The sequence below is a fragment of the Adiantum capillus-veneris genome, chromosome 23, assembly GCF_014529385.1.
Source record: "Adiantum capillus-veneris isolate H3 chromosome 23, ASM1452938v2, whole genome shotgun sequence".
Classification (NCBI taxonomy): domain Eukaryota; kingdom Viridiplantae; phylum Streptophyta; class Polypodiopsida; order Polypodiales; family Pteridaceae; genus Adiantum; species Adiantum capillus-veneris.
The window spans coordinates 1,986,078-1,991,283 of record NC_140953.1 but is presented as its reverse complement, the minus strand read 5'-3'; positions in this window follow the sequence as shown (position 1 = coordinate 1,991,283).

Below are 5,206 nucleotides of genomic sequence, written 5' to 3'. Positions count from 1 at the left end.
ATCAGATTTCTGCAAACGCAGCAAACTAGCAAAATTCAGATGACCAAAACGTGCATGCCAAAGTTTTGCATCTGAAATAGCCCTTGAATCTGCAACAGCATTTGCAAAATTTTGTCCACACTTGTCATACAAAGTGAGCTTATACAGCCCACGGCACAAAAGCCCAGATGCAACAATTTCATCACCAAAACTGAGATCATGAACTGTACATCTGTCATCCACAAATTTGACTACAAGTCCAAGTCTAGCAAGTGCGGATACAGACAATAGATTCTTCTTGATCCCAGGTACATAAAGTGCATCAACAAGTGTGAAGGAACTGCCATTAGCAGCAGTGAGCACAATCTTTCCAACTCCCTGAACTGGATAAGAGGCGTTGTTGGCACAAGTGACTGAATTCCCATGAGGGACAGACTCGAGACAGGTAAACAATTCACGATGTGAGGTAATGTGTTTTGTAGCACCACTGTCGAAATACCACACATGTGAATCTGCACCAACTGACAAGCATGCATCATGGACAGCAGGATTGTAAGTGCACTCTGCGCTAAAAGCCCATTCTGCATCAACATCAGCATCACAATCTCCTTTCACAGAAGACTCAACAATGGCTGCATTTGTAGTGGAACCAGCATTTGCAGTGGAACCACCCTCTTTCTTCTTAGCCTCTTTGGCCTTCAACTTAGGACACGACTTGATCAAGTGATCATTGGCTTTACAATAATGGCAACGCATCTTCTTTTTGCCCTTATCACCAGAATTGCCAGACGAAGTGCTGCCAGCAGATTCAGCATTAGGAACAGAATTTTTGCCACTCGCAGCAGAACCATAAGAAGTGGCTGCATTACTGTTACCACCCTTTCTTTGAGAAGCAATAAAAGCCTGTTCAACTGCACGCTGCCTAGTCCTGTTTTTTCTAGAAAGTGACTCTTGCAACAGCAATGTGCATAATGCATCAAACTTGACAACTTCAGGATTTCCTTGGGTCATCAGTCTCCAAGTACTAGCAAAAGTCTGGTAGGAATCTGGTAAGGCATCAAGAACAGTCTGCACAAGGGAACTGTCAGAAATGACTTCACCTGCAGAAATGAGTTGCTCATTGATATCCTTGACACTAGCAAGGAAAGTGTCCATATCATCTTCCTCATGCATAATCTTCGACTCTAGCTCTTTACGCAGCAAAGCAATTTTAGCCTCATTGCGGCTTGCATAAAGACCTGCTAGAATATCCCAAGCCTGTTTTGCAGATTTTGCTGAACAGATGTGAGGAATAATGGTGCGCTTCACAGACAACGCAATCAATGCATGAGCCTGCGCATCCTTAACATCCCAACGAGCTTGTTCTGCTGTAGGCAAAACAACTCTAACAGCTGCAATCCTTGCAGCAAGACCTGCAACATCCTCAACATCGCCTACATCTTCAGAACCAGGACGTACATCAATGCCCTGCACAATGTTCCAGACACCTTTTGACACAAGAACGTGTTGCATCATATAAGCCCACATAGGGTAGTTGTCCCCATCCAACCTGTCCTCAGCAGCAAACATCTTGAACACATCTGTGTTGTTGTTGTCAGCCATGGTAAATGCTGCACCTGATGTGAAAACTGCCCGAAAATAGGAGAAATGGAGCGGGAACAACTTGTGCTATATAGCACAAACCGTAGAAGACTATAAGGCACCTGTTATGCAGAAAACGGCACTGACAGAAAATCTGCACAAAATGACGAAATAACCTGTGCAGTACTGCCCGTAGTGGAAACGGAGGCCGAAATGAGCCCAAATCAAAATTCTGAGCAGACGGAGCTCTTTGATCTCTCCCAAAATATTTGTCGACCTGCGAACGCTCGCCAAAGCTCACTGAAATCGGAGAAAGTGAGCAGGCGTGTGCTGGAGCAGCTGGCGACTAAGCCCGGGAGGACGTGACCTGCTCTGATACCAATTGTTGGAATTAGGGTTGCAGAGAAACACACACAGCTTGGAGAAAACGAAGGAAGCTCAAGGTACACAATAGAGAGTGTATTCCTTAGTGTGCAATGGAAAGATGGATAGCCCTAGAGTGATGGGCGTATATACAATGCACGGGGGAAAAAACCTCCTAAAGAGGGAAAAAATGCCCCGGCGGTCCTAGTGTGTTCACACACATCACTACCACATGTATATGGTAACAAAAGTATGAATAAAATGTTAAGCTCTCCAATTCTTACGGTCTTACTGTATATAGATCAATTGGATGTAGTATAGAGGTTAAAAAAATGGATATAGTATAGAGGTTTTAAACAAAATTATATATTTTTGTCTTCTTTTAGGAGATGAACAATCTATATAAGCTACCTTTTCTGATTTTTTTATGATTGGTATCTCTAAACACATCATGGCTGCTTCGGTTGCTGATATTAGTTTTGTTAATACATAAGAAGATATTAATTTGAGTTTTGTATCATCAATATTATGTAGTCCTAATATTTTTTCTATTTAAATTGATATCTATTTTTCCTATAGGTTCTTATTTTAGTAAGTAATATGATAATCCTGCATTGGTTACTTTTTGAATATTCATATGGGCTTGCCAGAACAATAATACTCTTGCATGATAAGGGACCACATTTCTGTGTTCTAATGTTGGTCTATAATAAAGCCATCGTTGAGTTTGTTCATGAATAATTGGCTTAGGATTACTTTGAATATCGTATGGAAATACATATTTACATTTGATTTTTTTTATTTTGTAATTCTATTTTACAAGATTCTCTACAATTATGTATTTGTTTTTTGATAACTAAGTTATGCAATTTATATTAAATTGATGTTGGATCAAATTTATTTATTGTATGTAAATAAGGTATATGTCTATCTATCTCTAAAGATATTCGATCGATATCGTTTGAATCTACCCATAGCATTATATGTGCATGTGGTAAACCTCTATTTTGTATCTCATATCATATTAGATAGTGGTTGATGGTACCTAATAATCCATTAGGAATAAATATGTATTTGTTTAAAAATGTATGTAATCATTTGTGAAAAATCATCATGCACTCGGAAATCTATCCAATTGAGTTTTAAGTCTATCGTTTGGATAATTTTTTCTAAATCTTCTATTTCTACCCATCTATTAGAGGATACTAAAAAATTAATAAAAATACTAAAGATACTACTTTTGAATTTAATAAAAATTAAAATTCAATAGAATTTTAAGTTTTGTGATTCAAATACATGAATTTGTTTTGAAAAACTTAGTAAATAGTTGAAAATTTGTATTTTGTGAAGAGTTTAATCTCTCACCTGATACAAACTGTAATTATAAGAATCCCTTGTCAATGTGTTCAATTAATTGACACTTGAAATTGACTAATAAAAAAAATTAAGATATTATCGTTGTGTGTAGAGTGTACTCTCACATGAGATAATTAGTTTAAAAATATAATTACATAAAAATTAATTTTATTGTAATTTAAAGTTCGATTTTGATGTGTAGAGATTTTCTCTCACTTCAAAATGAATATAATGAAACAAAATTATATTTTTACGTTTTGTGTAGAGCTATTCACACTGCTATGCTCTCACTAGAGTAAAACTTTAGGAAAAACATGTCCAAAAATATTGATATTCTCTTATCTTTATTTGGACTACAAAATCTATCGTACTGTGTGAGAGCATGTTGAGTTTATATGTGAAGCTACTCAATATATGGCTTCTCTATATATGGCACCCAGGTCCCCTCTATATATACATCATCTCATGTGTGTATTCTACACACTTTGGGGTTCTACTTCTGTGCTCTCTCCTTCTCTCTCAACATGGTATCAGAGCAGTACGTTTTTGTTTTCAATTTTTCTCCTGATCAAAATCGATTTTGCAAAAACTACCCGCTAGCGGGATCGGAATCGATGTGGTCTACAACTTTGCAGAAGGAAGTGTTTTCAAATTCGGCACAGATTTTGAGTTATCGTTCGCGGACTGCGTACATACCTGAAAAATAGCTTCTGCGTTTTGTTTTTGATTTTTCTGCTAATTGGAAACGATTTTGCAGAAACTACTTGCTAGAGAGAGACCGGAATCGATGTGGTCTACAACTTTGCAGAAGGAAGTTTTTTCAAATTCTGCACCGATTTTGAGTTATCGTTCGCGACTGCGTACATACATGAAAAGCAACTTCCGCTTTTTGTTTTTGATTTTTCTGCTAATTGAAAACGATTTTGCAGAAACTACCCGCAAAAGAGACCGGAATCGATGTGGTCTACAACTTTGCAGAAGGAAGTGTTTTCAAATTCTGCACCGATTTTGAGTTATCGTTCGCAGACTGCATACATACTTGAAAAGCAATTTTTGTTTTTTGTTTTTGATTTTTCTGCTTATTGAAAACGATTTTGCAGAAACTACTCGTGCAAGAGACCGGAATCGATGTGGTCTACAACTTTGCAGAAGAAAGTTTTTTCAAATTCTGCACCGATTTTGAGTTATCGTTTGCAGACTGCGTACATACATAAAAAGCAATTTCCGTTTTTTGTTTTTTATTTTTCTGCTTATTGAAAACGATTTTGCTACCCGCGTGAGAGACTGGAATCGATGTGTTCTAGAACTTTGCAGAAGAAAATACCCGCTATGGGGATTGGAATCGATGTGGTTTATAACTTTGCAGAAGAAAGTTTCTCTAAATTCTGCACCGATTTTGGGTTATCGTCTCGGACTGCGAATATGTTTAAAAATCAAAATTTTACTTTTTGCTTTTGATTTTTCTCATAATTGAAAACTTCTCAATTATATTTTTCTTCATCAATCATATATTTGTTACAAACGTAACTTTGCTACAAAAGCCAGTTACACATCGTTCCGATTCAGTCGAGCCGTTGATGATCGTCCAAATTCTATCGAGCTACTGTTGGTACATGATCTTTTGTTATATGATATACTCGTTCATTGATTCTCGTATAATTATTCTTTTAGAGATATAGTTTACGTCGTTTTATTGATAATTTCTCATTGATACCATAGTGATTTTGATGGTACCATGATGATGTTTTGTTAATACTTTGGTCATGGTGATTTTCCTTGATACCATGATGATATGTCATTGATACCATGGTTATTCTCGGTGGTGCCATGATGATATTTCGTTGATACCATGGTTATTCTCGGTGATTCCATGATGATATTTCGTTGATTCCATGGTGATTTTTGTTGATACCATGATGATGTTTTG